General features: G+C 46.4%; 1 protein-coding gene and 1 long non-coding RNA gene across 2 annotated transcripts in view; one reads left to right on the forward strand and one right to left on the reverse strand.

The window, feature by feature from the left end:
* WWOX (WW domain containing oxidoreductase) overlaps nt 1-25493 on the forward strand; it is a 979553-nt gene that overhangs the window by 351770 nt on the left and 602290 nt on the right. The window lies entirely within an intron of this gene.
* On the reverse strand, nt 18238-21886 carry LOC122494495. Its single transcript, XR_006300177.1, has 4 exons — nt 21377-21886; nt 19406-19541; nt 18932-19123; nt 18238-18662 (listed from the first exon to the last, which is right to left on the reverse strand). It is a non-coding gene; the product is annotated as an uncharacterized LOC122494495 (long non-coding RNA).

The raw sequence follows: 25493 nt of genomic DNA on the forward strand, positions 1-25493 counted from the left end.
CTACCTTATCTCCTGGGTTTGCCTGGTCGCAGCTTCATGGGCTGCTCATCAGTGGCTTTTCGAGGAAAAGAAACTTAAGGCTTGCCCATAGGTCCTTGAGTCAGCTCATTGAACTTTTTGTCAATTAGCTCCCCCCTCCCCTCCCCCCACTCATCTTTATGGTATGGCCTTTCCTGTAATTACAGTCAGGATCCTATAGCCGCAGGAAGGCCTGTCAATTGAGTGAGAGGCTGATGTCCATTGCACGGTGACAGCCGATTCCGAGGGTTTTAGGCCTGTCCTTAGAGAGGCTTGTTATTTCCTCCTTAGGTACTTTGCCTCAGCTCAGCTCACCACCATCACGTGGACGGAGGTGTCTTATTCAGTGGCCGAGCCCGGGAGGTCAGGCCCCTCGGCCATGACATACTGCAAAGTGGGGATCCTGCATTGATTTGTATTGTTTTTAATTAAAAATCATTTTTTAAATATGCACCTGTGTGCACACAGGAAAAGGTCTGGAAACATGTGCCGCACACTGCTGAGCAGGCCCTACCCCCAGGGAGTGAGCTCGGGTGGGAAGCCATAGAAAAACGATCATGGTTTACTGTAGACCAGTCTGTGCTTGATTTTGTGTGTGTGTGTGTTTTAATGAACATGGATTAGTTTATGATTTCAAGTTACTATGTCGTTAAAGGATCAACCTCGATAAATATTTCTGGTGATCAGAATTTCCCTAGGAGAGGAAGGGTTAAATGGGATGCCACAGCATCTTCTAAACCCCCACCAGGGTGCCTGAGGCTGACTTATCCGTGTGCATTTTGTCTCTCCTAAGTTTTTTGGTCGGTTAGAGCTCACACCGGTTTTGGACTCTTTTCTGCGTGGTGCTATTCAGCTTCCCTGGCCCCCCGCACCCCCACCCCACTCCCCATCCTGTTCTTCAGATTCCCAGAGTCCCCACGCTCGTTCTGTGCACCCTTCACCCTCCTGACTGCTGGAAACCTGATCTCTTTCCTCAGAAGGTGCGGATACTCTCTCCCATTCATTTGTCATTTCCCTGTTACTTAAGAGTAAAACAGAAAACACTGAGCTTGTGTAGAGTCATTGTTGGTGTTCTGCCTTTTTTTAAATGTTTATTTATATTTGAGAGAGAGAGAGAGAGAGAGAGAGAGAGAGAGCATGAGTGAGGGAGAGGCAGAGAGACAGGGTGACACGGAATCCGAAGCAGGCTCCAGGCTCTGAGCTGTCAGCACGGAGCCCGACGCAGGCCTCGAACTCCCGAGACGTGAGATCATGACCCGAGCCGAAGTCGGACGCTTAACCGACGGAGCCACCCAGGCGCCCCGTGCCTTTTGAAAGCCACCTACAATTAAGTGCCGCGTTGGCAAAGCATATGCAGAGGTCACTGAAGATGTCCTGTGGTTTGCAGGGCCTGTCGGACAGTTCGTATCTATGATGATCTGAAAATGGCATCAGAGGGAGGAAACACGTCTGCTCGTAGGTGGTTGGCATTCTGTGTGTTGGCTCCACTAACCCGGCCACTCTCCCCACGTGAGAGACGTCTGTGCCGGTCTGGGGCCATTGCCTCTCCACGGGCGTGTTGTGGCAAGTGGGTTTGTCCATCCCGCTCCCTCTCGGGCACGTGGATGTTAAAGGCGGGGACGTGCTGTATACACCCAAGTTTCCGGTTTTCTACCAACAGAGGCCTCTCCGGGCCATCTTGCTGACAACGCTCTGTGTCACGCCGGAACAGTAGCTTTCGTTTCACACTGTGAGTTTGGGGACGGGATGCTCTCTGAGGGCCAGGGCCCGGGACTCGGACAGCCACCCCACCCCACAACTTTCTCGGGGCCATCTTCACGGAAGGAGAGAAGTTGCTGCTGACGACAGACGCCCTCACTCACCAGTGCTCTGCCCCGCCTCCCCTGGCTCTGTCAGACCCCCAAGAAGGAGGATGTTGGAATACTCAGAAGTCAAAGGAGCTGAATTTTGCCACGAATGACATTAATAGCGAACTTTAGAAGGGGGTGTGCGGGGGCGCCGTGGGGGTATCGAGTGCTAAGGCCCAAAGCTCCCTGTGTGAGTCAGCCTTTCACCTTTTAGCATAAAGTGCCTGCCGCCCCTGTGCCAATTCTGCTTCCGCTCACACCCCTGGTGTGGGTTCCTGGGCAGACACAGAGGCATTTGCACCAGGGGAGCCTGCGCCTGAAACTACAGATCCATAAGAAAGGCCCATCTTGTGCTCTGACAAGAGGTTGTCTTCCAATAGCTGAGATGTTTTTTTCATTTTTGGTATTAGACTTTACTTTTTAGGGCAGTTTTAGGTTCCTAACAAAATTGAGTGACACGTTCAGAGGTTTCCCGTATAGCCCCTGCCCTCACGTAGGCACAGCCTTCCTCTCTGTCAGCAACCCTGCCAGACTGGGTGTGATTGATGAGTGGTTCTGGGGTAGTAACCAAGGTGGGCATCTGCCCCTGGCAATACTTTACCATAGCTCCCAGCCGGCTGCCAGGAGAAAGTGGGGGCAAAGGCAGCCGGTTCTCAGGTCTGAGTTTCTAAGCTCTGCATTCACGAATCCAAGTAGTTTTAGGCTATGGGTCTGTTTGGGGTTTATACCAGTGGCATTGATTAGTGAAATAACAAATGGGCATTAGGCTAATTGATTTGTGAGCAGAAATAGTAAGTTTATACGGCCCCTCCCACACCTTATTGTATGTTTAATAAGTACTTGTATGATTGAATTGAAGCACTTTCCGTGAGAGAGTCCCATGGTGGGGATCGCTCAGTACCACATCACAGGGACAGTGGCTGAGTCCAGAGATGTCACTCTTAGCTGGTTTTTACCAGAGGCTATGCAGTTTTATGTACCTTTCACCACCCTCCCCCCAAAAAAGAAGAAAATTTAAACAAAAATTTTAATGTTTATTTATTTTCCAGAGAGGGAGGGAGGGAGAGAGAGGGGGGGGGAGGGAGGGCGGGCACATGAATGCAAGTGGGGGAAGGGCAGAGAGAGAGAGAGAGAGAGGCCGAGGATCCAAAACAGGCTCCAGGCTGTCAGCACAGAGCCCGAAGTCAGGCTCCAACTCATGAACCCATGAGATCCTGACCTGAGCTCAAATCAAGAGTTGGCCACTGAAGGGGGCGCCTGGGTGGCTCAATCGGTTAAGCGTCCGACTTGGTGATCTCTTGGTTCATGGGTTTGAGCCCCGTGTCAGGCTCTGTGCTAACGGCTCAGAGCCTGGAGCCTGCTTTGGATTCTGTCTTCTTCTCTCTCTGCCCTTCTCCCACTCGCATTCTTTCTCTGTCTCTCTCAAAAATAAATGAACTTTGGGGCGCCTGGGTGGCGCAGTCGGTTAAGCGTCTGACTTCAGCCAGGTCACGATCTCGCGGTCCGTGAGTTCGAGCCCTGCGTCAGGCTCTGGGCTGATGGCTCAGAGCCTGGAGCCTGTTTCCGATTCTGTGTGTCCCTCTCTCTCTGGCCCTCTCCCGTTCATGCTCTCTCTCTGTCCCAAAAAAATAAATAAACGTTGAAAAAAAAAATAAATGAACATTTTTAAAAAATAAAAAAAAAGAGTTGGCCGCTTAAAGGACTGAGCCACCCAGGTGCCCCAACCGAGAAAGACAATTTTAAAGGCAGACTATATACTAAAAGTACTGAGATTTAGGAAAAACATATTTTTGGGGGGAATTTGATATTTGTAGGAAATCATCAAGTTTGTCAACATAGTGGGAAAAGAACGCACCTCCTTAGACCTCCTATCCTGTGCTCGGTGTTTTTTTCTTACTACTCTGTAAAACTGTCACACTGTCATGAGTGGGGCCGGCCCTCCTGCTTTGGGGGCTTATGGGGTGCGGGCTGGAGGAGGCTCAACTTTGCTGAACTTCTCCAAACTTCTCCCGTGCTGCTCCCAAGGGGTACACGACACAATCAAGAGGCCCTTTGTGCTGAGCGGCTTTCGCTGGAGCAGTGGATGAGGCAGAGGCCCAGGGACGGCTGAACGTGTCTGGCCTAAAGGGAAATTCGTGACCTGAAAACACTGGGAACTCTTCCTGATAAGAAAAATTCACAAGGATGCCACGTAGCTTTATTGATTCAGTAAAAAAGCGCGGTGGTCTCCGTTGATGGCAATTCCGCGTCCCCTTTCCCTTGAACGGACTTGAAGGGACACGCGGCTTCCCCTGCCGGCTTTCCCTTGGTTGGCGTCCGGAGATAAGCACAATAATGATTGAGTTAAGACAGAATATTACAAAGGCTAAGGGAAGATTCCGAGGACTTTTAGTCTATTAACTCTATGAGACTTCTTAATAGTTTGGCTTAAGGCAAAAATGATTTTATTCTTGTTTCATCCTTGTTGAGTCAATAATTAACTTAACCGAGTTTGATTAAAACTGAATTTTACTAAGTATGAAAACCATCTGGGCTTTCTTCCTTCCATATGAGAAAAATGGTGAGGGCCCTTGTCCTGTAGCAGTTGAAGGTGTCCAGCCTGGGGGCGAGGCTTACGGGGATCATCGCTTCGCGCGGGGGGAACGCCGCGAGCCAGACGGTGCTCTCCATGTCGTCTCGGTCCCAAAGGGAGGGCAGCACGGAAGGCAGTCTTCCTGGCCGGGCTTGGTCCACAGAGAAGCCCTCGCTGCCTGCCAGCCCCTTCGTTAACGGTCTCCATTTTTATTCCTTCTGGCCCCTTCGCCTCTCTCAGTGACCGGGGAGGGGCTCGTGGGGATCTCCTGGGTTGGGGAACCAGGAGACACTTCAGGTCACGCGGAGCCGCCTCTGGGTCCGCGATGCCGGCTTCCAGAAGGGCCCCCTGCATGCTGGTCGAGAGCTCCTTCGCCAGCAACCCATCAGTGCCCTCGGCTCCTACCAGATAGTAATGATGCGTTTGACTTGTTCCCCCACCAGCCTCAGTCTCTTCAAGAGTAAGGACTGGCTTTTCCTTTTCCATCTGTGGCCCCAGCATCCAGCACAGGGCTTGGCACCCGCCCACCTAATGTACTTCTACGGAATGAACTAGTGAACGGCAATAACAAAAAGTCAGGTCCGGACAACGTGGGTCCCTTTGTCGCTGGATGTTGAGAACTTGAATTTCATGCCATGGGGCCCCTCCCTTACATTCCATCTTTATGTGCTATAAATAGACATTCCTGCTTTTGGCTAACTAGAATTAAGTAGTACCAAATGCTCCTTTACCATTTGGAGGCCTCGCTGCTTTGAGTCATTTAGAGAGGAGGGAGAGAGGCAGATGGGGAGGAAGTGGGTCGAAACCTGGCTTCTGCACCCGGGGAAAGAAAAACAAAACAAAACAACGAGCCAGAAAAGCAGGCGGGAGCGGTGGTGAGCACACGTTGAGGGCTTTGGTGTCTGATGCCAGGGTGGGAGCCCACGTGGAACCAAGTGGGACTTTTCAGTGCAGAGTTTTGTCAGCCCAGGGATGCTCCTGGGAGGCAGGGCAATGCTAATTGTTTGCAGGATTGCATGTGCAGTGGGGGAAAGACGGGTCTTGAAAAAAACTGTATGGCTTGCTTGGCATTTACTGTGGGTGTTAAGTCTGTGTTCTAGTTGCCAAGATTAAATTAAATCGTCTCCATCGCTGTTCAGCCTTACTCTGCACAAAACGTACCCAGTTCCTTTCTGCAGTCCTTTCTCCCTTCATCTTTTTTTTTTTTTTTAACATGCCGTATGCTGCCTCACTGAGTCGACCGTGGTAACACTTCACCACATCGAGTAAGTTGTGCCAGGCACATGCTGTTGGAACACCTGGCTGAGACACCTGAGCATTTTCGTAGGACCGGGGGTGGGTAGACGACTCATTGCAATTTACAAGATGGGGGGGGGGGAGCGGGGAGGAGCTCAGCTTGGGTGTCATCTTGATGATTCTGAACAGCCTTCCAGCTGGACTAGCTTTTCGGGAACACATGTATGTTTGTGCTGGAAGCCCCCGTATTATCATTTAATCCAAAAGCTTTTTTCTACGATGAATTATTCAGGCAATGTTTTCCAAAATTGCCATTGATCAGTACAGACCCAGAGAGAGCATGTACAGCATTGCGTGTGATGGGCCCGTTAGGGGTCGATATTTTCTGGCTCAAAGTAGTTCCAAAAGAGAGAATTCAAAGCCAGTGTGTTTCTTTCTCTGGGCAGGAAGTGATGCATGCAGGTACCAAACTCAGGTTTACTGATGTTGAGCTTGGATTAAAACCTAGCCTGTGAAATAGGCATAGCCTTGCTGGGGTGGAGACCTGGGTGTGGGGGGGGGGGAGTGGGGGGCTGGAGGCTTTTATCCTTGGGCATTCACCAGTGAAGAATGTTGGGTGGGACACAGGGTCAGCTGAGTCCTCGGACAGAGGTTCTCTGTTCATGCCCACACAATTCTGAACTTGGAACGTAAATGCTCTCCCCTGGACACAAACTTCAGGTTTTTGTTTCTTGTGGGTTTTTTGTTTGGTATAATGACACGTTTCTTGGAACAGTGCCTGCCTGTTTAAAAAAAAAAAAAAAACAGACAAGTTGGTTAGGATGTCTTTGTGTAAATATTTTGGCATTATTAGCGAAAATCGTCCGGTGGCGAGCCAAGATGACCATGCCCCCATCTGCTGGGGCTGCACACAGACACCTGTGGGGTTTTAGATGCGTCCATGGGACAATGGGAAGAGACAGGAAGCAGATTTCCCAGCTCTCCCTGTCTCAGCGTACTCTGTCTTCTCTCCTGGCTGTCTCCCAAACGGCGGTCCTCGGCTTCGGGTGTGCATGAGAATCACCTGGGAAATTCTTCAGACCTCATGATGTGATGGCCCAGGGTAGTTATATCCAGGTCTCTGGGGAGTGAGGATGTTGGGCTTTCTTCGGGGGAGAGGGAGGCAGCGAGGGCTGAAAGCTCCTGCTGTCCAAAGTGCCCCATCACCAGATTTTGGGATCTGGGAAGAGATCCTTCCTTCTGGAGTTCATGTGTAAAGTGTCTGGGGTTGTGGCGTTGGCTCGAATCTTGGCCCTTTGCCCAAGTGAGACTGGGATTCCAGCTTCACCCAGGGTTCTAGTGTGCTTCTCTGGAATCTGACACCATTTCCTCTACTTTCTGTCCTTTTCTTCCTTCACATAGGGACACTTCTGTGTCTATTTGAGCCTTGTGGGGTCTTTCTGCCCTTAGCCCTGCAATATCCTTTTTTCTTAAAAGCAGCTTTATTGACATAGGATGCAGCAACCCTACAATCCATCCTTTAAAAGTGTACAGTTCACTGTTTTTTAGTATATTCGCAGAGTTGTGCACCCATCAACTTTAGAACGTTATATTAGCCTCAGAAGATACTCTGCAACCCGTTGCCATCCTCCCATATGCCACCTCCTTCCGCCCGAGGCAACCACGACTGTACTTTCTGTCTCTGTGAATTTGCCTCTTCTGGGCAGCTTGTCTAAATGGAATCCTATACTATTTGCTACTTGCACTTAGCGCAGTGTTTTCGAGGTTCATCCTCACGGTAGCCTGTATCACTACTTTGTTTCTTTTCAAGACTGAATAATATTCCACCATTGGGATATACCACATTTTATGTATCTGTTCATGAGCTGATGAACATTTGAGTTGTTTGCGTTTTCTGGCTATTATGATTAAGGCTGCCCTGGGCGTGTTATCCATAAGCCTGAGGATACCACAGTATCCTTTTCATGGTATATCTTGATGACATCAGGGAAGTGGCTTGAAATGTTTTGCATTCAAAACAAATCCTTACTAGCAAAGCAGGCAGCCCTGGAAGGTGGGCGGACCAGGGTTCTTGGGTGACTCAGCACCTGCCACATGACCTTGAACTGTTGATGGCTCGTCTTCTCAGGTGACAAGGGAATGCGGTGACAGTTCCTGTCCTGGGCCTCCCTGCTTCTAGAGATAGCAAGAGGTAAAGGGAGCTGCTTGCTGAGAAAGGAAGGTGCCGCTTGCCTCGATTACTGCGAGGAGTCAGTATTGTTTGTATGATTAATGAGTCCGCATTTCAGACTTTCCCATTTAATGTGTTGGAGCCTCCTGACAACATCGCCTTTCATGTGTTGCTGACCGTTTTTGAGATTTATGAGGCCCAACTCACAAGCGACGTGTGTCTGGATTAAGGGAACCCGAGAATCACTATTTATGTCTGACCCGAAGAAATTCCCTTTAAGCTGCTTATCAGAGGTGCATGCTGAGAGCATGATGGGAAGATGGAGTCTTGAGTCCCCCAGCAAAATCTGGAATCTGCTCTCATTCCATTTTAACTCAAGCGACAATAAGCTAACAGACCCGTAGGTCCACCTGTAAGTATCTGCTGACGGTTCCACTCTTGTAAACTTAGCTTGAAAAGTACATATGCTGCAGTTCTGTTTGTTTTTCTCCAATACTCCAGTTCTTCAGTGTGAAATTGAAATCTAATCCCTTATTGTGAAAACAAAACAAAACAAAGCACAAAAAAAAACAACTTTGACCAAGGTGGTTTAGACAAACTAAATAGTCCTTTAGTTTGGCAAAGTGACTATTTTTTATTTAAAACAACATCATTGTCCCATATTGTTTGCATTTGCATTTGCAAAACTAAAAGAAAACGTCCACATCATTAAAAATGAGGTCTCTCTGAAAAATACTCAGGAGGCACAACCGCTTACAAATGTTTGTGCATTATTTCACCACCAGGGGGCATTGTGGCTTGACTGTCCATTTAAACGGCTTGCATTCTATCAGTTTACCCAGAAAATAGAAGGCCCGGACGTCTTTCTGATTCCTTCCAGGAAGAAATCATATCTGGAAGAGAACAGATGTCGATTCTTTTTCCTCACTAGCAAACAGTAGTGTTGTCAAATTTGCTAAACTTAGCCAGTTGAAGATTAACATGCAATATATAATATGCATGTGCCTAACTGTACAATAAATAGTAAATCACATTTTTATGCTTTCTCTGAACTTGGAGGCTGCAAGTTATTTTTTTTTTTAATTCCCTGGGTGTGATGAAATAAATAACATTCAAATACATTTTAAAGATGTCAGTCAGGAAAAAAAAGTGCTTGGCAACTGTGTTTGATAGATTTCTTTTATGATTAATTCCCCTATTAAGTTTTAATGACTTTAAAGATATAAAGCGAGAAACCACAAAACTAGGCATGGTTAATAAATAACTGAAATACCAGGTGTATAGAAATGCATCTGTGGAAAAATGAAATCATATATTCTCTAGGATGTATTAGGAAACAGCTCTTTGGCAAGTCTAGAGAATAAAGTCTCCCTGAAGGGGGGGGGGGGGTGCGTTTAAGAACAGTGAACTGAAGAAGATTGTTTTTCTTAAAGGAAGTCCTATGAGAAAAGTACTCTCGAAGATTCACATACGTAAATTAAATTATTTTATGAACCAATAGTTATCAGCAAGGTGGTGGTTCTCTGAGAATGCATCCCTCTGTGTCGGATTTTTAAGACTCTTTGTACAGATTTTCAAATCCTGTTCCCGGTTTCTTCTCACAGTTTTTTTTGTTTTTTGTTTTTCCCCCAGACTCATACGGCATGGGGAATGTGGTGTGGCCTTGTTTTCTAAACACTCCAAGCACTGGCTGCTCCCCGAAGTGGGGGCAGTGGTGACAGTGGTTTAGCAATACCGTCTTTTCTTTTTCCCTTCCGCGCCCAGAGTTTATGCAATACGACTCAGTTCCTCCTCGGAACATCTCTGTGAACCGGGGAGGCTGGAAGAATTAATTCCAGTTTGCAGAGTGCAGAAGTGAGGCTGGTCTGAAGCATGCAGGCTTGCGCCGTGTGCATGGAACCTTCCCCCTCAGAGGGGCTGGACGTTCCCACTCGGGGCCCTCTGTGGCGGGCACAGCTGGTTTATTTACTTCCTAGAACATCTCAACTCCAGTGCTTAAGCTGAGCAGTTTGGAAACCAAACACACATTCATTAATATGAATAATGGCCGGGAAGATTTGCAGGGCCCCCCGAAGAATGTGTACATGGTATGTGGTTTTGTATATGCTTGTGTGTATGTTTTTGTGCCCGAAAGGAGATAAATGGCGTTTCGTATACAATTCCTTCTCCTCACTCAGGACTGTTGTTGTTGCTGAATTTTTCTGAGCCCCCAAAGCACAATAGGTACCGTTTGGAACCCTCCCACCAGGCAGCCCCGCCCCCCCCTTAGATCTTCAAAGCTAAAGATCTTTGAAATCCACAGAACTTACTTTTGAAAGCTTTTGGCCCATCCCAAATGAATCCGGAGCCCCAGCCTGGAGTGAGAAAACAGGGAATATTGTTCTTTTCTGTTTATATTATTTCATACTGAGTTAACACACTTGCCAAGAGTCCGAGGCAGCTCCTGGCTTGACAATGCCTTATTTAACTAGCCTAGTTTCTAGAATAAAGCCAGGGTCCCCCAGGCCCTCTCAGCAGTGCTCAGGTCACTTCTGAGCTGGAAGAGACCAAAGCAAATAAAGCAAATCTGTTTCCCCATGAAAATCATCTTACTTTTTTAAGGGGCAGGACACAGATTTGGCCTATGCAGCCAGAGAGCCTGGTCCAGTGCCGGATACCCAGGTCCTCCCGGGTTTCGGAGACTTGGAACGCTTGGCTGCAGAGCTCAGTGACCTGCCTCTTGGGGCCGAGCAGCTTCACCAACAAATAAGGCTTTCTGCTTGCTCCAAACTCGGGAAGTTGCTGGAAAGTCTGGTTAGCAAATCCCTCGCTCCCAGTCCTGGCCGTATCTCGGGGTGCTTGCTAGCACACGGAGCACGTAGGCTCGAGGCTGGAAGAAACCCCAAGCGTTTGGCCAGGAAGAGGCAGCTAGTTCCAGCTGGCCCAAGCTCTGTGCTTTAAAAATTACCCAGATGAACTGATTTTGTATAGAGAGTGGGTGGAGAGGGCTCTGGGGCCACGGAGGAAGATTCGGCCTTTCTCTCCCTAATCGTGAGCAATGTGATTTGGAGGGAGAAGCGGGGGGTTGGCTCAGCAACCCACATTTCCTTGGCTGAGCTCCAGAGGAGAGGAATGATCCAGAGGGAGGGCACACTGCGTCCGGTCAGACCCCGCTACACTGCTGGGCCTTCTGCCGGCTCTTGGAAGCAGCTCTGTGCCCAAAAGATGGTCACTTGGCCCAGCGGTGGCTGCCCAGAGAGAGAGGCAACAGGCCTCAAGTTCTGGAGGCGTGGCTGCTGTGAAAAAGCTCCTTTGGAGACAGGAGGCCACCCTCCAATCATAACTTGGCCTCCCCACTCTCCCTGTAGACGGACGGGCCGTGTTGTCCTGGCCCTGTGCCCAAACGCGTTCTTGGCACATGCCGACATCCTGTATCGCTTTTGCCTCAGAAGCGGATCTGGTCGGTGACTTAGCCCCTCCCTGAAATGAAGAGTAGCTTGTGTATGCTTCTATCCTTCTCTTTCAACCCGAGGAAAGACAAGAGACCATGGAAAGGGAAAGAGAGTCTGAGCATCCTTCCTTTATCCCCTCCTCCCCCAGAAGATACAGCGAGAATCTCCCAACACGCGTCCACCCACCAAAAGGTTTAGGGGCCAGGAGGAGAGCCTGTGTGCCTTTCCTGCACATGCCTCATGCCGGGACCCGGCGAAACCGGCCTGGTGGAAAGGCCACTAGATGTCTGCCCTTGCTCGAGGTTCTATGTTGGTTAATATTACCTCCCCAGGGCCCATTTTATGCTAAGCCCCACTTCTTTTAGGTCCTTCCACTCTGTGCTGTTTCTGTAAACACTGGAGAAGCAAGATCTTTCTAGCAAGGGCAACATTGGCTCGGGATAAAGTGATCGACGTTGGTAGTGTTTTTATATCCAACCAACAGAGAGCAAAAGAAAGAAAAGAGTCAGAACCAGCATACATGGACCATGGATGAGAGAGGACACGAGTGATTTCTCTGTATCAGCTCTCTTTTTAAAGACAAGATTAATGGCCACACATAAATACAAATATAAATAAATATATAAAGCCAAGCAACATAGACTCCACGTTCAAAATGGAAACCATGCCTTGGAAACATCGATGTTCATTTTAAGCAACTGACACTCAGGGAGAAGAAATAAAAAAAGGGAAAAAAAAGGAAACAAACAGACCGTGTTACTGACAAGTGATAGGATATTCTATTTTATATCTCGCAGATATTTTACAGCCCCAGCATTTCTGGGGAACGCTTTGGAATACTTCTGGTCCGGTTTGTCCATAAAAAGCCGTCTGTGTTCTTATGTTTTGAAAATACATGCTGACAAGCCCTGAGCATGTCGTATTAGGGATCTTTGCCTTGAGGAAGAAGAACAGGACATCAATGTCCCCCACGTCCGCCACCCTCACCCCCCTGGAGCCCTTGGAGAAACGTCCTGGTGCCGCTTGTAGCCAAATCAGCATTGCCCTTCGTGATCTACGTGCACTACTGTTTGGGGCACGTTTGAATGATAATGCTGTAGGGGAAACACCGTCTGGCTGTGCCGTCGGCTGCGGATGCCACTCCCAGGTGCCCAGGAAGCTGAGCTGCCTCCGCCACTTGTCCCAGAGCCTCACCTCGCCTAATAAGGCGCGGGGGGCCCTCTGAGCTCTCACCTGTTCGGACAAAACAAGACGACCCAGCCCTGGAACTGGGACACAGCGAAGTGCTCCCAGGACCAGGGTTGGCCAACTCTGCCCCGACATCAGGGTGTCTTGTCTGTTGTGGCAGGCTCTGCGCCCGCCCTGGTGTTTATGTCCCGCATCCGTTTTTGCCTCGGAAGCAACAACAAGACTCAGATCCTAATAACGTGGCTCATCTCCCTTAAGTCCTGGAAAGCTGGCCATGGCCTCCGTGTCATGGGAACAGCAGACAAGCCGGCGGTCCCGGTGGAGGTGGGGAGAAAGCAGAGCGTGGATGCTGCTGCTGCGGCTGCCAGGGACCTCTCTCGGCAGGGCTGGTGTCGGTGCTGCTGTTCTCCTGTCAGAAGGGGCCCGTGCCCTTCCCACTGTCTCCTTTGTCTCTGTCAAGCCCACCCGGTCTCTAGGAACGCAGCTATTTAATTATCGGCTGCCGTTACCTCTCCGTCACGGATCTCCCGACTGCGTTCACGAGTTTCTCCCTGTCGAAGAGAACAATAAGCGGCTTTTGTCGGCACGATCTCTCCCGAAAGGGTGTGCGTGCGTCTGTGTGCCTGCACGAAGCTGGCACCATTTCCAGCGTGCACTGGAGCCCTCCCCTCACGTCGACCCAGGACCCCGCGGACTCCCGGAACTGGCAGAGATTGCGTGACCTGCTCGTTAAACATGGACACTGTTAAACCTCGAATTGCGTAAACGTACCGTTGAAGAAATTACATTCCAAACAAAGTTATTAAATACTCAAAGCTCAGTACTTCCTGGTCGTTTTACCACCTTTGACTTTAACTGCCTGTGCTCTTGAGGTCAACTGAGATCTGTTTGTCTCCGTATGGCAGGAACACTCCAGAATGGAACGCACCCGCTCGACTCTCCACAGCCCTGCGTTCCGTGACTTCCCCCGGGGAGCCTGAAAGCGGCTGTGGTCGGGAGCATTTACACCACGGAAATTGGCAGAAACTACAAATCAAGGCTTCAGGCGTTTTGTTTAGATCCTCTTGGCTTGACAAAGTAATCGCAACGTTCATAATGCATTTCACATTTAAGTACCGTGTCTGTAATCATTATGTTATGAATGTTATTTTTTAAGTGAGGATGTATTCCTTCCGTATATTGAAAAACCTGTTATCTAATTCAGCAAAGAAGTTGCTGATGCCCCTGAAGAATGAATAAAGTTCCAAGGTACGTCTCTCGATTGTTTCCCTTTCGTCTAACTGGCTAACTGAAAAATATCAACCGATATTTATATCAGACATCACTTACTCATCACCTCAACTTGCCTGTGGATTCAAGAGTTCGGCAGAAATCAATGAAAGCCCTGGGTGAGAATCAATTGGGTCCGTGGCCTTTGTAATAAAGAATATTGTGTATTTTTACTTGCAAATTCCGCTCCAGCATCCTTCCTTTCTATCGGCAGGCTTTATGATAAACGAACGCATGTGTGCTTACACATGCGTGCTTTCATTTTTGGAGCTGTTGAGCATTTACCAGAATACTGGCTCATTTAGGTCGGCCGCTCACTTCTGGAAGTGTGTGAGAAGTCGTTGAAATGGCACACGCACACCTGCCCGCCCCGGTGCCTGGCCCAGAGCCGCCCAGCCGGCAGTGGCCACGGGCTGTCATCCATCCCTGTCACCGTCGGGGGGAGCAAGACGGTATGTGCTGATACCGGACTCCCCCTGCATCGTGGGCTGCCCTGTGCGCCTGGTTAAAGCTGCACGTCTGTAGTCCCAGGATGTTAATTTTCAGAGCGTAAACATATTCCACGGCTAGCAAACTGTGGGTCCTCCCCTTTATTTTGATATTTATGGCTCTTCCCACAGCTCGTTCAGAAGTCCGGCAGAGGCGGGGGATGGGTGTCACGAATGTGGAGGTGGCTGGTCACCCCACCCCCGCCCCCAAACACAAGCCTTGTCTCCAGATACAGTCAGGGGCTTCGTCTGTTCCCTGAAGTGAAGCCTTTCAGCACAGTTTACAGGGACGGCTTCCGCTCACACTCCCTGACCTTTCAACAAAGATTTGAAACCTTCGGAGAGCTCCGAAATGATGCGCACCAGAAATAGCCACCCGAGCACAGACAGGGAAGGAGAAGACTTGTGGCTGTGCTGTGGGGAAGGACCCAGGGACCTTGCAGAGCTCAAAGGACACGGCAGGCACGTCGAATTTGAAGGTCGTTTGTCCTCGCGAGAGCCAGGCATTGTATCTCCCAGGCCTGTGGCCTAAGAAGTGCCCTGGTCCGGTGAAGGGGATGGCCTCAGGGTGATCACAGTCCTCTCCGCTTACACACCCTCATGTATTTCTTGTTATTCTAGTTGAGTACTGCATTCAGACAGAGGTTGCCAATAAAGTTTATTGTAGGAGCAAAGTGTCAATATCTGTAGTACCCCCCGCCGAGGGTGCTTGTAATTAAAATGCCACAGATAGTCTGGGAGAGGCATGAAAATTTGATGGCAAATTGATTTCAGGTTCATCTTGAAATTTGTCCTCAGCTGGACTCGATACTTCTGGCAGACGTGGGATGGCTTTTGTCAGGAGGGTCTGCTAGGATGAGACAGAAATGTCTTGATCTGAATATTAAATACAGCATGCTGTTTATGACAGATTATTCGTTTCGTGCTAAAACACAGGGCTCCTTCTCCTGACACATTCTTCTCCATTGAATGTGTAAGATGGGATTGCATAGATCCACTTTGCATATGAAAGGAAGTTGCATGAAAATTTGCCCGGCGCAAGAAATAAAAGAGGTTTAGGAACACTGGCTTCGAACGCAGGGTATTCTATCCAATATTCTAAACTTAGAAGTGCTCCTTGCATCTAATTTAAGAAAGCTAGAAAAAGAATGGCGATCAAGATAGTGTAATCAACTATCGCGGCCTTAGAGTGTTTCCTCAGAATAGCATGTTACAGAAAAGGGAGAAGAAGCCATATACGTGGAAAAAAAAAAAAAACAACCAACATTTAATAAAATAAATTGCTGGTGCCTGTAAACTTGCATTGATGCATCACATTAGAAAAGCCATTGTCCTTAGGTATTGTTCATGCAGAAATGCACTGTGATGATAATATAATTTTAAAGGTATATCCGTTCTCGGAATTCAATTTGGAAAAGGGTTGAGGGAAGAATAAGGTTGAGTTTTTGAATGACTTCAATTTTAAAAAATGTGTTGTTCAGTTGAATTAAATCTGTCCAGGAAAACCCATTTTACAATCTGGAACTATCTATTTGGCAATTAACCGTATTAACGTTCGAATCCGAAGCGTGCTTGGAAATGGGGTTTAAAAAAGCAGCACTCAGACGGAGCGCGTTCATTCCTTCACACAGCAAACGCGTGCGGATTCCCTGCGATGTGCGAAGCGAGGCTGGGTGACCAGAGATTTCTAGGTGGGACTTCTGTGAGAACCTCCGCCCCCCCCCCCCCATTTCAGGCCATCACGCCACAACCGCATCCGTGGCAGACGATTAATTTTTGAAACATCGAATAAGCCACGTGAAAATCTGCCCCAGCTGACTTCAAAATTAGCGAAGGAGGTTTTGTGTCATTCGTTGGGAAGCACAATTTTAAAATGGAACCAGCAACAGTTCCATCTACGTCCTGATGCAGCGGTCTGTTTGGAATCACTTGCTGGAGGGGTCTAGACCTACATCTTTGTCTGTGTTACAACTCAGGCAGTCCTAAGTACTCAGGCCCATCAGCAAAAAAGAGCCCAGCATATGTTCTCAGGTCATCAAAGTCGCTCCTTTGCACATTCAGGAGATATTTATGGATCTTTTATTAGGACAGTTTTTATGGCCCAAGATTAAAAGTTAAAGTTAAATAATAAAAGTAATGAAGATGTGCCTTTGGAGGCTTCACCTAGTTTGTGTTTTCACCCGTTTGTCAAGGCCCATTGAATTTTGATGGTAGCATTAAAGACAAAAAAACAAAAAACCAAAGGATGCCCCGATTCATTTTTGGAAGGAGACAGGGTATGAATGAACAAGTTAATAAAATAACTTACACTCCAGAGATGCTAATTTATATCTTCTCTGTGAGTGTAGGAGACCGCTCTCTTCCAACGTGGCTCCTTTAACATTCTCAAGAAATACTGTGGGTAACGTGTGATAAAAGATTTAATTGTTTGGTCCTAGCACCTAAATGTCAAGATAGAGCATCTTCAGACCTAATCGGTATGTTTCCGAGAGAAGCCATCGGTAGAAAATAATGCTTCTTGGGGCTCATCCAAGAGTCTGTTTTAGATTCTCAAGTATATCTTACTGTGAGGTTGTTCCTTTTGGACGGAGACCTTGGTTCAAATTCAAAGTGAAGTTTCCCTGTAGGGTGAATCAATGATCCAGTGGAGGCAGTAAAATAGTACAGCCTGACCTTGCACTTGGGTTGTCTATTAATTACACTGACATTTATAATACCGAGAGTGAAAAAAGAAGCGTTCTGTGGTCAAAACTATTTCACAAATGCAGTACTTATCAGAGCCTTTTAAATGCAAATGTGTTTTCTACCTCTCTAAGAAGGGGAAAGAATGATAGTATTTTCCAAACTTGTATCTCCATCGTTTGTCACCCACCCCCACCCTTTTTTTTATTTTATATTTTACGGGACAGCCTTAAATGGAACATCCAGGGGAGAGATGAATATTGTTTTCCAAACATCTTACCACTCAGCTTCCACTTTTTTCCCCCATATGATCATTTTGTGGGACCAGCCGACTTTGGAACATCCACTGGAAAACTTGCTTTCAGCACAGGACTCTGCTGCCGGTCCCCGTTCACACCACATTATCAAGATGGATCATAAGGCACATTTTTCTCCATGTAAAATATATGTGTGTGTGTGTGTGTGTGTGTGTGAGTGTGTGTATTTTTAATTCTGTTAATGGAATGCCTGACAATCCCCCATTCTGTAACATCACTACAGCATTTAGGAAGACTCTTCTCTATTTACAGGTATCAGACAAAAAGAGTACTTTTCACAAACAGCAATCTAGTCCATATTGTAGAGCATTCTAAAAGGAACTGGTTATGGTGTCTTTACTACCGCACTTGCTTTGACTTTGTTCTTTAGTAATTAGATAATTACGTATAATTAGCACATTAATTATGTGCAACAGCTGCCGTTGAGTGTGTGCGTGTACAACTGCTTGGAAACAGCTTGTGAGTTCACTCTCAGACCTGAGAAATGTTTCTTCTTGGCGTGTTTTCACTAATTTTCTTTTTCCGTGTGTGGAGGCAAAGAGCAGTGCAGGGAACTAAAAAGTAACAAGGATTGTTACATATTATGAAGTTGGACGAGTGATTTAAAAAACAACAGGCACAGGATAATTTCCTTGTTATATAAACATATGGGCATAGAAAATGGATTTACATAAATAACGTTACTGTAAGTTTGCTGCCTGCCTCCCTTTTCTCAACAGGTATTGATGAGACATCGATTATGTGCCACTCACCGTGCTGGTCCTGGAAATATAGCGCACAACAAGATGGCCATTGTGTTTGAGAATCAGAGGCAGTTTTGTCATTTCCAAAAAAAAAAAAAACAAAAACAAAAAAAACCAAACCTTCCTGTAGTTGACTGCTTCCTGTAATGAATTTGTCACTTTCATAATTAGAAAGAAAACCGCCTCAAATCGTGTGGGAAGTTTAAGATAATTTCATAAAAAGCGTAAGGCTAGGCACATAGTAGGAGCTCAGTAAACACGTACTGAATTAAATGCAGTTATATTTACATTTGAAAGCAGCACTGGCATTAAACACCAGCTCTCTTGATATATCTGTATCCGTACCTGTATGTGTACCTGTAGATCTTCATGATTTATCTGGCCTCTCATTCATCTCGCTGGAAGTTCCCTGGGGAGGGACGATGATCTGCACATGGCCTTTCTCCGAAGACCTCTGTTGACACCACTCAGGCTCCATCTCTGGCCAGACCCGGCAGTGTTGAGGCGAGGTGGAAGGCGTCCATGCACCCTATCACATCATGGTGTCTCCCCATCTCCCCACCCGTCTCCCTCGGCCACCTGCCTTCGCACCTGCCAGACTCCCCCATGCCTGCACGTTCAGCTCTTCAGTAATAGATTCTTCCATAAAGGTGGCTTTGCAGAGGGCAAAGTATCCTCCCACAAGTAAGTCAGCACATTCACTTGAGAGAGAGAGACAGAGACAGAGAGAAACAGACGGAGAGAGAGAGACAGAGAGAGAGAGAGAGAAAGAGAGAGGAAAGAATAAAACACCAGTCTTGGCATCCCAGCAAGATAAAAAGACGCCTGATGGTGAACCATCTTTGCCCAGCAGGAAATTTTTGCTTTGATAGGCCTCTCTCTCTCCCTCCCTCCCTCCCTCCCTGCCCTCCAACCCCCCTGTCTTTCATTAAATTTTTTTTTTACAAATTAAATAATACCATGTGCTTACCACAATCTGTGACACCATGCAAACGAATAGCAAGAAAATAAGTTCATGCCATCGCCCTTTCTTTCTGCAGTCCTCGAGCTGTCCCCGTAGCCCACTGACCATGGCTAACAGTCCACCAGGAGTTTCTCTGAACTCTTCTGTCCTTTCTCTGCCACCTTTCTCTGAGCTCTTCTGTCCTTAAAGGGACATCTGCTGCAAATGTAGGAAAGGTTTTCTGTTTGCCTTTACGAGAACCCTCCCCCGTATGTACCCTGCACTGCCTTCTGCTTATCTCCCTGACCAATACATCCCAGACGTCCCTCCAGGTCAGCAGATAAAGAGCTAACTCATTTCTTCTAATAGCTGCATAATATTCCATAGTGTGGATATTCTATGATTTACTGCAATTGGACCTCCATCTACGTTACATTCTCATGTTCATAGCTTTCTGGACATTTGGAAGCATTTGAGAAAATTGACATCATCTCTGTAAACTTACTCCTGTTGCCTCGAGAACGTCCGGATATCGAGACTGTCCTGCACACTTGACTTGTATGTGCACTCGTGTTCCCCAAACGTCGTTCTCCGTCGCGTCATCTCCTCAGATTCCTCTGTGCCCCTTCCTCCCTGCCTGCAGAATATATATTTTTTTGCACAGGCAAAAGTCCAGCCGAAAGAATACTTATTTAGCATAATTTAAACATGAGGGTTTTCTAATGCCACTTCCATTTAAATAATTCAAAAATCCGTTGCAAGGTGTCTGAATACTCTGGGAAGAGAGCTGTTAATGGATATATCATCGAGGCTGAAGACGTGTTCTTCTGTCTGCAGTTGAGAAGAATGAGGAAAAGATCGAGATTAACATTGTCATTATTCGTGTTAGGATATCTGAGTTCCCCACTTGCTGCTTTCTGGAGGCATGGGTCTGATTTCTTGAGAAATAATTTCACCCCTCTTTAGGAATGGTGAATTTCAAGGGGTTTTAATTTTAACTGCATTATTTGTTTGCTTTATGTATTATTCGAAGTTATATGGGAAAAGTGTTACGTGCGTTTCTTATTTATGAAATCAGGGCAACCGTCCTTCAGATTTGAAGCAGAGATTTCAGAATATTAAAATCTTGGACTGCATCTATAGCAACGTGAATGATTCTTCTGAAATTGACATATCAAGGAGCTTCTCATCTATTATTAAATTACCTTTTCCTCAAACAAAATATTTATCAGATGTAACGTGATACCCAAATTCCTTTACTTGCCAAACTAGAAGCTATGACACACACACACACACACACACACACACACACACACACACCCCTTCATTCTTGCATTCTTGGTTTCCTACTGTATTTTAACATTTTAAGCATCCACCGAAAAGTAATAGAATGAGCAATAGAAAATCGCCGGAATTGAAATTATTTCCAGCTATGTTTAAATATGAATGTCTTGTTCGACTCTTAGCATATGTATTTATGGCTGTGTGATATCATTATGTCACCATAATGAATGTCTGCTGAATTATGTGGGATTCAACGGGGGATACAAATGGATTTGAATTCTGTAACTGTCATGCTGTGGTCCAAAGAGGATGGAAACTGAAATATCCCCCTGCATTAACACATCTGTCAAGCGTCCTCAGCACGCTCTGTGATTCTTGTCTGTTGGAAGTGGGGAAGGTTCGGCTTGGAGAAGCCTGTGCCCCGAGTACATGTTGTAACAGGTGTCAAAAGGCAAACACAAGTCACATTACGGTTCTGCTTAATTTGCTTTGGGTTTGCTTTACTTTGGATTAAGAACAGTGTTGTGTAGCTTCCCCCACCCCGCTTCTTGTTCTGAATGCCTAACTTTAAATGAAGTGACTAGCATACCTTATTATTTAGTCTTAATTGTATTAGTGAGTGAGCATATGTGTGCAGAGTGTGGAGACAGAGTGAAAAGGGAAGGAAGAGTCTGGAGTTTGAGTCCCAGTGTCTTCCTTACTAGCTGTCTGCCCTTGAACCAGGTAATTAGACTTTCCTCAGGTTGCCTGGGAACAGATAATAATAGGTACTTTCCGATATTCTTGTAAGATTCACGTGCAATATACATACAGGGTCTAGAAGTGCCTGTTAAATAGGAGCTTAATATGTGATACTTGGCATTGCTATTTCTGCTGTAGTTATTGTGATTCATGTTATCTTTATATAAAACACAGTTCCGTAGGAGTAAGTTTTCCATTTTTACACGGTAGAGACTTATCATTTTAGTATTAGTGGCACATGTTTGCTGAGCACCTAGGTTTCATTCATTTAAGAGGTATTTACTGAATGCCCACTATGTACCAGGCTCTGTGTCAGACCCTAGGGGGACAGTGGCCGGCTGCAGCTGGCAAGCCCCCACCCTGGCAGGAGTGCTTTGCAGAGAAGTGGATACGGATCCCCACTGGCCAGGAAGAAGGATTCTGGTCAAAAGATGAGTGTGTCCCTACCTTCAGAGAGATGTGTCCCTTGCCCGAGTCCATCAAGGCTTTGGCTTCAAGACAGGACTTCCCTCAATAGGGCGGCGGTGACGGACTGCGTCCCCGGTGTGGCTGCTTTCAGTGGACACGTTCGCGCTGCTCTGTGGCCTGTGAGTCCTACCTGGCCCTTCCCGAGCGTGGGAAGAGGTCGCTGCGCCGAGCAGGCATCAGCTGACAATGCTGTCACTGTCTGCTGTGCTGGGTTTCAAACCACTCAGCAAACTGGTTAAATCCAAGTTTTGCTTAGTCGTCTTTCCAGTTAAATCTCATCAGTTAGATCATACGTAGGGTTGTTGTGTCTGATGTGAGACTGCTCAGCTCTCCTTACTAGCTGTGTGGCTCTTATGCCTCCATTGTCTCACCCATGTAATGGGGATCACATTATAACTGACCTCATCAAATTGTAAGGATTAAAAGGTTTTGTTTTTTTAATGCTTATTTATTTTTGAGAGAGAGAGAGAGAGCACGAGCAGAGGAGAGGCAGAGAGAGGGAGACGCAGAACCCGAAGCAGGTTCCAGTCTCTGAGCTGTCAGCACAGAGCCCATTGTGGGGCTCGAACTCACGAACCTCAAGATCACGACCTGAGCCGCAGTCGGACGCTTAACCGACTGAGCCACCCAGGCGCCCCAGGATGAAAAGTTTTAAGCGTTAAAGTGCTTCTGTAAACGTAGGGTAAAGTGAGGGCCACGTGGCTCTTCTCTTGCTCTTTCTTATTTTTAGCAGTAAGTGCCTCGTTGTGTGAATATTCAACCTTAGGATGCTCGTTTTTATCATTTTTTTTGCCTTTACGCCACCCTCTGTGTCTCCCCCTCCCCACACCCAACCCCTCTACTAACTAAGGTAAAACATACTAGCAATTTCATAAGTGCCTTCCGAAAGATTTTTTACCCTCGTATTTTACGTGTCTCCTACATACGGGTGTACACGCACATATACATCCAGCTATGTATTGGGGCTTTTGAGAGGTCGCCTTTCTGGTAGTTTTGCTTGATTGCACACGGACTCCTTCTTTGCATGCTGTTCTGTATCTTTCTTTTCTCGTCCAACTATAGCATGATACTCCATGATGCAGACATACCATGATTCATGCACTTCTGCATACTGAATGTGTTAAAGGGCATTCATTTGAATTCTAAAGGTTTCTGCCTGCGCTCCCACCTGGCCTCAAGTGGGGAGACAATGAGCATCTTTGTTCATAGACTGATGCTTTTATTTCTGTGGGATGGATTCCCAGGTGTGGGATTGCTGGGCCAGACTCTACATTTGTAAAATGGATTTTTATCAATCTAATGGATTGTGCTGAAGAGAGCCAAAAATCTTGATAGAAACAGTCAACTGAGAGCAAATTTTTTAGATGTAAAAGTGGATGGTAATTAAGAGAACACACATTAAAAAGAGTCATTTGACCAGCATAGCACAGTATTAATTGATTTTAATGTCTGGAAGTTGTTGGATTCCAATTTTTGGGGATGAAGAAGCAGGTGGGAAGGCCACGAGTTATGCACACCTATTTTGCACCCGGTATTAGGAAGTAGCTAGCTTACCATTGGCTCCTATTTTTTGTAGAACAGAACTTTTTCATGGAGAAGAATGGCCTGTGATGGAGATGCTGCTGGGGAAGCCAGCCTGGGGGAACATGGGAGAGACAGAGCTAGTTATGAGGCACGGTCCAAGTTCACGTTCTGGTGTTACTGTCTACCGGCCGAGCAAGATTGGGCGAGTCATCCATCTGCTGTTCATGCCTCCTTTTTAAAAACTGGACTGAGTTCTTCTATTTGTGTGACAGGGCTGTCATACAGGTTAATAGATTAAATGTATTAGTATATGTAACACAGACTCTGAATAAGTGTTACCCAAAGAATGGGAGTCATCATATTGGTTTTCCAATTATTTTGTTGGTATTATTAAGATGCCTACCTTTAAGAGTTCTTCTCAAAGTATTAGGTAGTGTTGAATCATTGCTTTAAGGGAAAAAACCTCAGGGCACCTGGGTGACTTAGTCTGTTAAGCGTCCGACTGTGTATACTCAGGTCATGATATCACTGTTGTGAGATCGAGCCCCACATCAGGCTTTGTGCTGACAGTGCAGAGCCTGCTTGGCATTCTCCCTCTCCCTTTCTCTCTGTCTGTCCCCTGCTCTCTCTCTCCCCTCTCATTCTCTCTCGAAATAAATAAACATTAAAAAAATAAAAGAACGTCACTTTTTAAAATATTATAAGCCCACATGAAAATGCAATTTACCCTGAATTCTGCATCTCTGAAAACTGGTGTGTGTGTGTGTGTGTGTGTGTGTGTGTGTGTGTATGTGTGTGTGTGTGTGTGGCTGGTGGTGGTTAGTTTGTAGGGGATGTGGATATTTGTCTGTGTTTTATTGATGTGTATATAGTTTGGGTATTGGAGATGGGGAAAGCGAGCATTTGAAACCCACAGCAAATTATGCAAATTTCCAAGGACCTGAGGTTCGGAGAGGTTAAGTACTCTGCCAACAAGTCGCCTTGTGGTGAGTGGTAGTGTGGGTTACAAACCAGCGGCTGTCTATGTCTGAGGCCCGTGTTTTTTCCCCACAGAGGAGGCCAGAGGAGAAGGGAAGACATAAAAGGCATTTTCCAATATTCAGAAGTTGTTCTGAGATTCACTCGTCCTTTCCATGCTGTCTTGGGCAAGGCAGGAAGTAGATTCACGAGACCTGGAAGGAGCTGAAATATGAGGGTTGGAGCAACAACTCAGGAATTCTGGTTAACTCAAGATAGCATTCTGATTTATTGAAGGCCCACTCTGTATTACAGAAAAACAAAAACTTTATTCTTTGAGTGTGTCTGAGACCTAGCTTCTTCAAACCAGTCCCCTCCATTCGCATTTCTGGAAGTTTCCCTCTGTGCGGAACGGCGATAACTCACCCAGCCCCTGAGCTCTGCCTGTAATGTCTTCTTCTACTCCGATGTCACTCTTCTTTGCCTTCTTCAGAAGCTATTATATGACCTCCAGATTTCTCTTTGACTCCCTGTATTACCATTAGAAGACATCTACACTGGGAAATCGCTCAGTTCCTGTTTTTGATTAATATTTTATCAGCCGCAAGAGGAAATGGTATTCTATAGCAACACTAATAAGTAATTGAGCAGATGAGATGCTCCTGCTAGCTTTGGTAAAAAGTACAGGCAAGGTTACAAGTCGAGAGCTCAGGATAATAAAGTCAGGTGTCTGAATCGAATATCTGATAGGGTTAAAATATAATGCTGGTACGAGCAGAAATCAAGAGCGAAATCCTGTTTTGAGCAGTGGCTTGCCGATCTGTATTTATTGACTATAGTAATAATAATGGTAAGAATTACTACCTTCATTTAAAGCCGCATATCTAAACCAAAGGGCCCAAACTGCTAATTTTGTAGTGTTTAATATATACCATTATGTATAAGTTCAAGGTGATTGAGTAGACAGCTACAGACTGGATACGGTAGCCCCCAGCAGATGCTGAGAATCCCACTCACCCCGCTGTATTCAGACGGTTCTAAGAGAGAGGAAGTAGCAGAGGCATCAGTAATAATACCATCCGGTAATTACTGAATCATAAATGTTTGGGGAGCTGAAGGTCACTGGCTTAGTAGCAACCCTAGTCTGTCCTTGTGCATTTTAAATGCTTGTATTCTATATCCGGGTGGTGGTGTTTTAATTCCCACCGGACAGTCTGAATGGGGGGGGGGGAAGAGCTATTTTTACATAATATATTTTCTTCATCATGGGTGAAAAGACTTTTTTGTTTTTCATAACGTGATGGCCTTCAGTAAGTGGAAATGACTTTAACACATCACAGCCCGTCTTCTTTATAGAAATACGTTACATGTTCCTTCATACATGGTGTCCAGCATGGGGGCGTCTGATTTATGGGAACATGACCCTCGGGGGCATCAGGAAACAGCTGCATGCACATTCCCTGCAGGTGGCCAGGCTCTCATGAGAGGCCCAGAATACAGTCAGGAACGGGAGAGTGTGGGCAAGAAATTGCAGGTAAGAACACAGCACCTCTGTAAGAAATACCAGTGGTTTTTTTTTTTTTCTTTCCTTGAGTATTTTATTCACATTTGCTAG

The sequence above is a fragment of the Prionailurus bengalensis genome, chromosome E2 (assembly GCF_016509475.1).
Source record: "Prionailurus bengalensis isolate Pbe53 chromosome E2, Fcat_Pben_1.1_paternal_pri, whole genome shotgun sequence".
In the NCBI taxonomy this organism is placed as follows: domain Eukaryota; kingdom Metazoa; phylum Chordata; class Mammalia; order Carnivora; family Felidae; genus Prionailurus; species Prionailurus bengalensis.